The 13,427-nt window shown below is 37.4% G+C and overlaps 1 protein-coding gene across 3 annotated transcripts in view; it reads left to right on the top strand.

The window, feature by feature from the left end:
- The window catches only part of LOC136422321 (tubby-related protein 3-like), a 49,450-nt gene that overhangs the window by 26,293 nt on the left and 9,730 nt on the right, over positions 1–13,427 (top strand). The gene's annotated exons all lie outside the window — the stretch shown is intronic.

Here is a 13,427-nt window from a genome sequence, read left to right as displayed (position 1 = left end):
GAGTGAACCCGCCTGCAGTTTATTCATCTATTGGTTCGGCTGTTTTGGACACACAGCCAGGGCTGCCCAACTAGCCTGAGGCGATTACAAAGGGCTAGCAGTTTGCATAAAGTTTTCAAGATTTCAGCTTAAGATATCAAACAACTTGGCAATTTCAGCAGATTTTTCAAAAGCATTTAGTTGTAAGTATACATTACAGATTAGAGGAAAAGATGAATAGAATTTTAACATACGTACTAAATTGTATATGTTACTAAAGATAAAAGTGGAGTGCTGAAAGCTCAGTAGGATTTGATTGCACAAATTTTAGTCCTGTGTTCTCTTGCAAAAAGTGGTACATTAAACGGTACATTTAACTGTACTGTACAAGAATATGGGTGAAAAACTGTTCAAACCTTATGGGGACTGTCGGGAAGGCAATTTTTCACTGTGTACAGAAATCCACAGAGTTGAATTTTTGATTTGGGAAGTCTGATTGTATTTCTTCCGGTTGAATGTGTTTTATAGTTTCTATCTGTTTTAAATTTACAATCTCAAACTGCATAATTACTGACATTTATAAAGCCTTTGGTGGCATATTGACCATAAATGTGCATATAAATTGAGATTACCATCATGGTATAATTTTGAGACAGAATCAGTGTTAGTGAACAGAGTCAAGATTTGATTAAATGTCAAGAGCCGTCTAGGTGCATAAATTAATGATGTTCTTGTAAAACATGATGTTTTACCATCACATGGTGATAAAATGTGTCCCACCCATAATTCTAGTAAGCCTGTCTCAATTTATTTCAGAAATTACAGTTCATTTAATAAGGCGCAACCAGTCAAGCAAAGCTAACAAAGGAGACATTGGCTAGAATATCAATGTAGAGCATCGATAAGCGTAATTTTTGTGTGTTTTCTTTAACCTGCTTTAAGTTTAACCCAATAGCAAATGCAAATTTTGTTCCAAAAGCCAACCATATAGCATGCTAAACATTAAAAGCATTGCTAAACATACACATTTTTTACATCTAGGTAAAGTTACAGAATTCCTTATGCCTCATTTTGTAGTGCAGTTGCTTCAAAATTGGCTTAAATAAATGCCTAAAGCTTTATTAGATTTAATTCCAAAAATTTATATGTCGGAGCCAACGTAACAAACGATCAAAGAATCTAACCTTCAAAGTAATGATTCTGAAATAAGAAGTAATTTTTCTTTGAGGAAGCAGCCTTGCATCTTCTTACGAATACCCTCTAGTGTTATCATGTTGCAATATCTTAGATGGAAAAAATTGCTTGCACCAAAGAGAGATTACTTGCACAACCAACTTTTTGCATATTCGGGAAAGTACGATGACCCTATTCCCCAAGTTGGCAGCTTTTAAATTGCTTGGTTCACGGCCACTAAATGTGTCCTTAACTCGTAAAAATGGATTTAATGCAAGTTCAAAAGGGATACCAAATGTTGCTTGCTGAATGTGTAATTTGTTTGAGCACCAATGTTTCATTTTGAGTGAAAATTTACTTGAGTAAAAGAGGATAAATTTCTATTAGACCAAGTAAATTTTCAGGTACAATGTCATGTTGTAACTTACACCAGTGAAGGTCTTCTTGAAATTACGTGCGCAAACTTGCACATTGTCATGCAAGTGGTATTTCAAGCCCTGGACTTACATATAAGGGAAACAGCCGTGTTGCTTGTTATACCTCCTGGAGTTATTGTGTTACAGATTCGCCAGCAGCTATGCTTGATGTATTTCATTTCATTTCCCCGTGTTGGCATTGTGTTATCATGTTTTATTTTGCCCCAGGTGTCCCTTGTATAAGTCATATCCAACCATGTGTGTTATGGATTATTAATCCATCACTCTTTAACAGTAGGAAAGAAACCATTTTTCACAGTGCTAATGACCATGGCAATTAAGTCAGATATAACGAGCTTGATGTTATTTAGTTCGTTTTCATTGTATGACTGGCACACATTCACCAACTGACGGCCTTCTTTAAATCTTACGATAACCACGGATTTGCAGTGAAAACTTAAGCCGTCTTGTTACGTAAAAGGCTGTCTTAGGTCCTTGTCCGTGGTTGGTTAAATTGGCATAGCTTGCTTAAAAAAACGTCAAAATTGTACAACAACCTACAGCGAATGTGAGCATATTGTTGATTGGATACTGATTTCATATTCCTCTATTGAGCTCAGTAGACTTTTGTTGTCCTTAGTTTATTGATGAAATCCAAGCAGATTGGGTTTATTTGCAAATTTCCTGGGCTTCGGGAAAATTCTCTTTGAAATGGTGCACAAGGATCTGTTCAAAGAGAACTTATATAAATTATTCTTTCAACTCTTTACCTTTGATGCCCACGCTTATGATCTCTTGAAAAAGGAAATGGCCCAGATGTTCAATCTTCTTACAGATGCAAACCAGAAAGATTTGAGAATTTGTAGGCAAACGTCATTGAGAGTCGCATTGCACAGTAAAGGGTCTTCTGGATGAAAGCCAGATGATCCTTGGTTATTTTCCTTTAAATCTTTTTTTCCTGGAAAAGTTAGTAGTACTGGGGCTTTTGTTGTCAGCAAAATGATAGGTAGGATGAAAAATTTTGTTCTTTCCATTAGTCACTGACGAAAGACAGTGGATGCTGTAAAATTTTATCCTGTGTTGCTTGAGTAACTGTTTTTGGCGTGTAACATTTTTTTTTTGTATCACGGAAGATTATACAAGTCTTAATTCCTTCCGCCAATTTTTTTCTTCTTCAATTTTCTCTTCATTGAAATGGTGTTTATCAAAGCCACACAGTAGAAATTGTGTAAACTTCAAGGTTTGATGATGTCTTATGCGGCTAATGACCAGCTGTGGTCTTGTCGTTTGGTCTTTGTGATCACCAATGTTGCTGTAACCCCCTGCTAGGATAGTGGTACAACCCTTACTATAACACCTGCAACACTTAAAAAAGGGTCAGACCAAGTTTTGATGGGGTTGTTTTTATTGTCTTTTATTCATTACGTTGGTAAAGGATTTTCTTTTGTCCTTCCATGAAAAACGGATATCTAAAAGCTTTCCTTTAAAAAAAAAAATATTATGACCAAACTGGTATGTTTTAATTGTCTTTCATTAATCATGACAGTGAAGATTTCTTTGTAAATGCCTGAAAAAATGAGAAAGCTTTCTGTAAAAAAAAGAATGAATGTACAGATCTAAACTGTAAGATTTACAAAATGGAGAAGAACAATCTAAAAATCTAAATCTCTTTCACTTAAAGACTAGACAGAGTGAGATTAGATCTAGATATGTCAGAATAGCATTAGGCTAAACGTTTATCACCGGTCTTGGTTAAGATTTAATTTCTCCGCAATTTCGCCTCTGCCTACAGCTGTTAACTGCACAGTACTGCCATTACGCGTGTATTCAGGTACCTAATTACGTATTCCGTACTGGGTTCCCTCTACCGATGATGCCTGTTCATGTGGGCTTATTTCCTTCAATTACTATTGAAGACGTGGTTCCTTTCATTTGTGCTGGGATGCGGGGGTGGAGAACAAAGGCTGTAATACACAGGAAATGGAGTATTCCCCCCCACCTGCTATCATTATTGGATGGTCCCCTACTGTGCATCTAGGCAACATGGCTGACGTTGGCGTTGAGGAGCTGGGGTCGTGAGCGCTCCCTCTTTCCCCCCTCGTGTCGTTATTATATATTTTTGACGATACACACGGAATATTCGGCGCCGGGAAAATGCCTGTGCTGAAATGGAATGCTTGAGGAGGTCTTATGTCTACGGTAATGATTTTTTTTGTCTTAGATTTGATGTGGCTTACAAGGAGGAAGAATGGATAGATGGTAGGGATGCTGGAAGAGCATTCCTTCAGGATATTAAGATTGGCCAAAATCTCAAGAAAAGAATACAATATTGGCATCTTTTAGGTTGTTAAGACTTGAGAGTATTGGTTTCTTGATGGAAAGCTTGATACAGCTTCATCTATTTTGTTTGGATGGGAGGAAGAAGGAGGATTATGAGTTAAACCATCCACCTGCCAGGACCATGCATATATGCATGCTTCTCTCGATTCCTCATGGCCACTAGGCTTGCCGTTTTCTGAGAAATCCATCGTTGGGATAATGCGATTTCCTTTCTGGAGTCGTTCTTGCCATATGTTTCCCAGCAGAGGTGCGTCAGGAATATATTCTGTAGAATCCGCAACGTGACGCTAGAAATCCTTCAGGAGTTTCCTCTGTGTTTGACGTGACCCTTTTTTACTGTGTGAAATGCATGCATTTTGATACCGTGACTGAGAGAGATTGCTAACATTGCACATCAAATCTGTATTCTATTTAGAATTCAAATCAAATGTGTACTACCCAAATAAATAGATCTGCAACTTGATGCTGGAAAACCTAAAGGTTTTTTTTCGTTGTGTTTGGCATGAGCTTTTTTTTAATGTGTGAAACGTGCACATTTTGAAACTGTTAATGTTAAATGGTGAGATTACTAACAATATACATTGGATTTGTATTAAATTTGAAATTCATAATTAAGATATGTACCCAAATAGACAGATAAATTGCTTACTGGAATGCATAAATACTTGATAGATTCATTACTCTCTATAGAAACTTCTTTTGAATATTTTCTAACGATTAGGAAATTGCTAAGATTGCTACTGATGTACTTTGAATTTGTATTCTATAAAAAAAAAATCATTATTGAAATATGTACTCAAATAGATAGATTAGATTACCAGTCCTATACTTGAATTGATACTTTGGATACATGTACTAAGTCTTGTAGCTTTGGAACATTTAGAATTATTAGGCTACAAGCTTAAAGCTTAACATTTTTCTTACCAAGGAGTGGCAAGAAATTGAATATCAAGTAAGACATACATAATGTCAATTTTATTAGATGATATTGCTATAGAAGCAGCTGTTTCCTACACCCTAAGCAATTTGTTTGCATTCATTATCCCCAATTTTGCTTCGCAAATAGTCACGACCGTGTTTCGTGACCCGTCCCTATTTGCGCGACGTGTCTTTTCATCTCTGAAGCCCTCTTTAGATTGCGAGGATGGAACTCCTTTCATGTCGGAAATCTCTGTCTTTTCCTTTGGCTTTGCAGCTGTTTGGTTCCTTTGAAAGATGAAAGTCTTGGATTAAAACACGACTAGAATCATGAAAAGGAAAGGATTTGAATAATGTCGCTTAATAGCACTGTTGATACGAAAGGCTAGAATAGAATGTATTGGAAATGATTTGATTTGAAAGTGGCATGCATGTTGGTCAAAGGTCTTACCTCAATTCTGAGTGCTTGACATGATATTGTTGATGGTTCAACTACATGTACTAATGGAATTTAGATTAAGATATTGTATAAATTTAAAATTTCATATTGTTATTTGAGGTGCCTCATCAATGGTATTTTCATGTAAAGATGTTTCTTCACAAAACTGACTTTTTGTATAGATTTCTGTATTTTAGACAAACTGTATACTAATTCAGAAAGTATGAAATTAGGAAAGTTTGACATTATTGAAAAAGCTATAATTATTATTATCTAATTCAATAAACTATCTAATGTACATGGATGCGCAACTATCCAAATTACTGTGACTTCTTTAGTTAGGGTCACCCGAACTTAAGAAATCACATCATTAAATTTTCCTTTCTTGACTACATTTTGTACGTCTTGATTTGCACATTTTGTATCTATACGAGAGAGACAAATCCACAGGGCCACTTAATATGTATATATGCATGTACAACAGATGTGTAGCCAGGGAAAACTGTCTATTGTAGATTCAATGCTACATTTATAGACTTACGTGTAATGACTTCACATATTATTATAAGGAAAGAAGAGGCCATAAAGATGGTAAAGATACAATGATTATTCTCTGAGGCTGTAGCGCAGTGGGTTGTTATCCACTGTTCATGAGTCTAGGGCACTGTATTGGAAGGTGGAGCCCAACTCTCTCCTTTTACCTCCCCAACTGAAGTCAAGTACCCATTTTTACACCTGGGTGGAGTGAGGAAACGTACTGTTTGTCCCAATAACACAACGTTTAACCTGGAATGCCAGGAATGGAACCTGTGACCTCTTAACCTTGTGTCCGCTAGCTAACCTATAGCCACTCAGCCATTGGACGCCAGCGTTGAAATTGATTCTGCATAGCATACAGGGTTTTGGGGCAACAAGTGAGAACGACCGTCCAAAGTGCCAATTGTTACTTCAGTCTGCAAAATTCATAGCATCCTAATGTACAGTTATCATGGCACTTACATGTACACTGTACCTTTTTACGCAATCATACGCAAGCCCCATGGGTAACTGAGTGATACCTGCACACAGAAATGAAATGCTGAACGTGAGCAATTTAAAAGAGGACTCATTGCCATACTAGCTATAGTAATAAGGGAGTCTGTGACGTCACAGTAGACAATTGGTTTAAGAAAGGACTCCTTGCGATACTAGCTCTAATAACGGGGGATTCCTTTAATTTCTTTGACGTCACAACCAACTGCTAAATTATCCCACCAAAGAGCACACAGTAGACAATCGATTTAAAGATAACATAGATGTTTTCAGAAAGTAAAGACCAAATTTTTGCGTGAATGATAGAGGAAATCTCATTTCAATGGAATACCATGATGGTGGATATCCTAAAAAGAAGCGAAAAAAATGATATCAAATAGTTTTTCCTAACATGTGCTCTACAACATGTCTTTCAGCACCAAGGAGAGGCACAGCCTAATGTTTGTAAATATAAATAACAATTTACATGTTTACATTTCTATGGAATTAAGAAATGTAGACCAGATACTCCAACTTGTAGTGATGCATGATATGTGACTGCCATAGCAATGCAGCCGCCTCCATGGATATAGCTCGTCATTTTTAAATGGATGACAGCCTGCTTGCCATTTTGTACATGCACATTTAATATCCATCTCCGACGATCTTACGGCCCTTTTGACGTCTTCATTCGTTCCCTGTGGAATTCGATCAGGGAAAGAGACGGTTGACGCCACCCTGATACGATTTGCTGGTTCCCGGATTTAGAAAAATAATACGTAATTTGAAGATCAACACGAAAACAGAACCCGGGGGGGAAATTCTTGTACACCGGGTGGCAGTTTCAATGACAGAATACAGATGTGGAATGATTTGGATCAGGAAAAGCTACAATTGACGTCACCCTGGTATGATTTGCTGGTTCTCGATTTAGAAAAATAATACGTAATTTGAAGATCAACACAAAAACAGAACCCGGGGGGGAAATTCTTGTACACCGGGTGGTAGTTTCAATGACTGAATACAGATGTGGAAAGATGTACATTTTCCTGATTTGGATCTGGAAAAGCTACAATTGACGTCACCCTGGTATGATTTGCTGGTTCTCCGATTTAGAAAAATGATTCGTAACTGGGAAGATCAGCACGATACCCGAGCCTGGGGGGAAATTCTTGTACACCTAGTTTGAATGACTATAGTAGTATCCAGTATTAGATTATACTGCTGCGGGGTTCCCTGACGCAGGGGTAGGCAGCAGTCGGCCAGTCTTCACACAGCCCTTCCAAGCGGCTCTGTCCAGCGGGTCCACGTTGGTGAGGCCGCACTCTGTAATGTAATGACTGAATACAAAATGAATGTGTTCGGATGAAAATTTTCCTCTGAGCCTTCTGTTGTCGTCATAGCCGTTTGCCTTGTTTTTATTTCAAAATGTGTCCGAAGACCAAGAAATTAAAAGGTTACCAAATAGAAATTTTTTCAAGACAGCTACACAATTTTTTTAAAGGATTTATAGTCCTTTCATTTTTGCAGTGAAATACCTTATGATGTTTACTGTTCAGCGACCAAAATGGGATTTATGTAACTTGATTTTATGATGAAAATATGATGCAAGAAGTAGAAGTGAGATGACAAAGCATACAAATGTTAAGATATTATTTCAAATGTCTATGAAATTGGTTGAGGATTCTGTCAAATCTTTGATAGCTCTGTGGTTGAAGCCTATAGTAAAAAAGGGTATTCACAAAGTGACTGAATAAATAATGGTCCCAGGATAAATTGCTTATTACAGTTTTGATATGATAAAGTGCTACTTAATTAGTACTAATGGCTTGTCAATTTGGACATAATGTAATATGAATGTTAATACGGCACATTTACTTAGACTTAAAGTGATGTTTATCTTTATGTCTAATGCTTATGAAGATGTATTTTATGTACACACAGAGCACAAATCAAATTTTTCTTCCTTTGGTTGTGTCAATTTGCGTATTGTTAAGATTTTCATGAAAAGTGAATATAGAATTTAAGCACATTATGTTTTGGTGTAAGACGTACATTAAATCTTTTGGATCGAAAAGATGACTTTTATTTTAAAAGCTGTAGAATGAAGGACTTATGTTTAAAAATGATCCATGGCCATGATTTATTATGATTTCGTGTTTTTTTTTGGTGGAATAAGCGCTAAACGACTCTCCAAGCAGAGGTAAGATCCGGGGTATTTTCGAGGTATTTTCGCGGTATTTTATACGTTTTTCTACTTTTCTGTTTTTAGTTGGGTCTCCCTCCTCCGCGAAAATACCTCGAAAATACCCCGGATCTTACCTCTGCTTGGAGAGTAGCGCTGTACCACCTTTAGGTGTAGCACTGTGACCAGTTTCCTACAGTAGTTACAACCTGTGTAAGTCCAGATTTAGGCTGATAGGCTTGTTCCACTCATACCAGGAAGGACCCCTGCTCTTTTCCGATAAGTGTGGTGGGATTTTAAATGTGCTTAAGGTGTGGCTCTCCTCAAACGTGGGGCTTCCAGCTTTACATCCTATCCTCTTGTGACATCCTTAACCAAAGCTAGGTACTCATTTTCTCCTGAGTAGAGTAGTTGTCAAGTTCCTTTCCCAAGGGCACAACATTAGGGCCAGCTAGCAAGTTGTGAATATAGAAAAAATCTAAATTCTACATGTAGGTCACCGTTTGCATTCACCGTGCACACTCTGAACATCGACCTGTGGCGGACTTCTCGCGGGAATGAGGGGCTTATCGAAATCATGCTTCCCTTTCACGTTGCGCGAGAAACTCTAATGGATATTGAATTTCACTGGTCAGAAGGTGGTCGTAAACCGTCACATTACACATCACATAGAGAGAAGAGAGAAGGCTGACATTAAAGTGTTAGAGGGATAGACAGTTCGGTAGTAGGGTATTAAAAGACTGGTTGTGAGCGTGCAATTTCTTTTCAGTGTCAAAGCCCTTCCAACTAGATTTCTAGCGATCGTTGGGCATTAAAAATTGGATTTGTGTGCACCTTGATTTAATTGGAAAATATGTTGCACAATATTAAAGTATGATCTAGAAGACAACAATACACACATTCAAAATGTTTTAAAAATTGTTTGTTATGTGTAAAATTTGTTTACTGATCTATCAAATTTTTGGTCTCTCAGAACCTCTAGTGGGGAAAGGGTTTAAGCATTGTTTAGAATCTGTAATGTTTTCAACAAGCGACAAATTTTTGATTGTACAGTTCTTTCAATGATTCATGCTATCAATTTGAGTGTTATCTGGCTTGTGTATAAGCTCACTTTTATAGAAATGTAAATATGTAGATTGTTATTTATATTTACAAACAAAAGGCTGTACCTCTCCTTGGTGCTGAAATACATGTTGTAGTGGAGATGTTAGGAAAAACTATTTGATATCATTTTTTTTGCTTTTTTTTAGCATACCCACCATCATGGCAACATGTCCAGGCCAGACACTAGCTAGTTGCTCCTCTTTTTTTGACTCTCATATACCATGGTCCTTAGCTACGGTAGATATAGAAATATTTTGAGTTGTTTCAGTTTCATAGTGTTCGCTATGACCTCTTCACTGCAAATTCATGACACCGCAAAGATGCTTTCCCTATATTTGGCTACTGTACTACAGAATTTTTTTCAACTGGAAACTTAAAACATTTTCCCCTTCTACCGCGAAATGACATCCCTGTGAAAATAATCAAATTTAGAGTACTGTTTCAGCATCCTCTCGAATAAATTCTATGGACAGTTGAGTAGCCTTAAAATCGTGCCAGCCGAAGCCATGAATGAATATCAAGTGGATGAAAGTATTTCCTTTTAAAGTGTCAAGACAGGAGTGTCTTGCTCGTGAATCTTGATTGGATCTCTCCTTTGCATCTCTCCGCGCATGTATCTTCAGTATTTATGCCACGTTTCCATCTATTTGGTCTCTCCTTGTCGGCGTCAGAAGGAGAAAATCCATGTTTTTCAGTCAGGCACCTTCAACCAAGCAGAAGATAGATAGACATGAAAGTGATGAAAAGAGCTGACAGGGGAGCCAGAGGCAGCCGAGGATTAGAGAGACGAGGAAATTTGCAATCGGGTGGAAGGAGAAGAAGATTTACGCTGCAAGGCATGTCGTAATATCGTAGGATTGATGTACGCCTTATTAGCATCGTACCCAAGCACTGTCGTCAGTAACGGAAAATTCCTAGGTGTGGGAAAATGAAAGTTGTGTGTCCAATTACGGTTCAGAAAAAAGTAGGGATTCTCTTTCTGTTTTTGACTGTTACTTTTTTATGGCAACAGAAATGAGAAAAATGTGAACTTCATTCTAGAACATTTTGAGCACTCAGATATTAAATCTTATGTCCCTTGACAACTGTCTACCCACAAAAAAAAGGCAAGGGTCGGCAGGTTTTTTGGCTGGGGGTGGACGGATAACCAGAAACACAACATGTTTTTTCCAAGGCCTCACCTTGGATTACCTAAATTGTTTTCTGAAAGACAAAGGATAGTTTCTAATCAGGAATTGTTAGTTGGCCCATTGTTAAAAGATATTAACTGAAATTCTAAATTTGAGAGGGCTCCAAAATACATCAGCAAAAAGATATCTCATTTCTGGCCTTGGTACTGAATAATGTGTTGTGTTTCCATTCATGTTGGGTACCGGAAGTTTGGCTTATAGCTCATCAAAAAAGACATCTCTTGTGCTGCATAGTATACATGGATGCCATAATTCTGTGTATAAGTAGTCCATAAACAGTTGAAGGATACATCAGTTTATGAGCAGGCTATAACTTACATGCGTCACCCAGCATTTTATGAACATGTTGGGACATATGCCGTAAAATTAGCACAGTTACAATCAGCCCCCGCTGTCTCAGTTCATGCCATCCACAAAATTGCTTCCGTTGTAAGAAAAGATGCATGTAGTCATTAACATCCTGTGTATAAAAACGTAATGTTCCCCTAGGAGGTAATTTGAAAAGGACAGAATTTGGTAGATCGTCAGCAGGTTCTAATTGGATTTGTAAGTTAAAATGGGTACTTGTGTGACTTAACATAATTCTGACTTAAGTCTTTGAATGCTTTTGCAATTTCCAGTTTTTAAAATCTTTTTAAGCTACCACAGTTTGTATGCATTTCTCCATTTTGAAGAGAAAAATTAGAATGTCACTAGAATGTATGGGCATGATTATAAGTCAGCCTTACATGTAGAATGATATTCAATCACAAAAACGGATTTCTTGCCGTAAATTCCAGAGAATTTCTGCAATATTCACTAAAATGTATTTTCATTCATTTTCAAGCCAACATACATACCCAGCATAGCATCTCTATACCTCTCTGAAAGTTGACCTTTAGAAAATCTTGTTTTGTAACAGGAGCCCAATATGTGGACCTTTTGACATTATACATCAAAACATGCACGACAGCTCAGCAGGAAAGCCAGCAGGTTATTCAGAAGTAGACCTTTCAAACCTCATTATACATTGTTGGGTGTGCTTGTACCAAAAGCTAGCAGGTTATTCAGAAAAAGACCTTTCAAACCTCATTATGCATTGTTAAGTGTGCTTGTCGGAAAGCTAGCAGGTTGTTTAGAAAAAGACCTTTCAAATCTCATTATGCATTGTTGAGTGTGCTTGTACCGAAAGCTAGCAGGTTATTCAGAAAAAGACCTTTCAAACCTCATTATGCATTGTTAAGTGTGCTTGTCGTAAAGCTAGCAGGTTGTTTAGAAAAAGACCTTTCGAATCTCATTATGCATTGTTGAGTGTGCTTGTACCGAAAGCTAGCAGGTTATTCAGAAAAAGACCTTTCAAACCTCATTATGCATTGTTAAGTGTGCTTGTCGTAAAGCTAGCAGGTTGTTTAGAAAAAGACCTTTCGAATCTCATTATGCATTGTTGAGTGTGCTTGTCGGAAAGCTACATGTAGCAGGTTGTTTAGAAAGGACCTTTCAAACCTCATTATGAATCGTTGAGTTTGCTAGTAGGAAAGCTAGCAGGTTATTCAGAAAAAGACCTTTCAAACCTCATTATGCATTCTTGAGTGTGCCTGTATTGACATGTGGATAGGAAGAGCATATGGTACCCATTACGACCATAGATTCACTCCTGACCACAGTTGAGTGCATGTGTCCAATAATTACATATACGTACGTGTAAGTGTATGGCAAGGCAATTTGTACAAGCATTGCATTTCTTATCGCTTATTGATTTGCAATTAAGGTTATGATTTTGTCTCGAGGGTCGGACCATAAAATATTCAAGGGAGGCAATTTGATAAGATTTATTTCCTTTTCTTTGAGGAACAACGATTACTGCATAATTTTCCTCCCCTTTTATACATATGTATGTCAAGCCCACTTTAGAGTCTTTTTTTTTTCAACTTCGCCGAGAAGGTTGTGTTTCTTGGTAGTGTTCGCTTGTATGTATGTGGTTTAGCAGCAGAACTTAAGAAGCTTTAGATGGATTGTCATTAAATTTGGTATACGTTTATATATTGTCCTATGAAAGACATGAGTAGATTTTGGGCCCCTGATGGCTGTCCTTGGTACTGCAGCAGAAGTTCCAGTTACGATATCTCATGTTCTGGGCTAGTTATGGGCATGATTTTTAGGCGATAGATACCTCTTGTGGATGAGGAGAAGTGACATAAGTTTGGGCCCTCTAGTAGCTTTCTTAGGAACTGCAGAGACATTTGTTCTTGTACATGTATGTTTCACACAGCTCCCCCACTATCATTACAGGTTTCCCCCAACTGTACTGGAATTCATCATTAGGCTGAAAGGTCTCAATGTCAAGAGTGTCAAACTAGTTGCTTTGTCTCATCCATTATTTACCCATAACTACATGTAAAAGTGTCTTGTGCTGGCAAGAATATCATGTTTTTAAGGCTCGCTTTTCTCTAAACTGTTTTTTCCAACTACTACAAATAAAAACATCGCGATCGTTTCATTTTCATGGTGACCTCTCCAGCTACTATTGTTTCAAACACGAACTTAAAACCACTGGGAGCACTCCATTTTCTCCCCACTGCAAAATACAAACCATGCGAACTTACATGCGTATACGTTATATGGTTCTAATATATTACTAAAATATATTATAGACTTTAACATCAAGGTCATCTGAAATATAGTAAAATTTCATT

Source organism: Branchiostoma lanceolatum, chromosome 16 (assembly GCF_035083965.1).
Source record: "Branchiostoma lanceolatum isolate klBraLanc5 chromosome 16, klBraLanc5.hap2, whole genome shotgun sequence".
Classification (NCBI taxonomy): Eukaryota; Metazoa; Chordata; class Leptocardii; order Amphioxiformes; family Branchiostomatidae; genus Branchiostoma; species Branchiostoma lanceolatum.
Note: the sequence above shows the minus strand (reverse complement) of the source record. Positions and strands in the feature narration are given on the sequence as shown.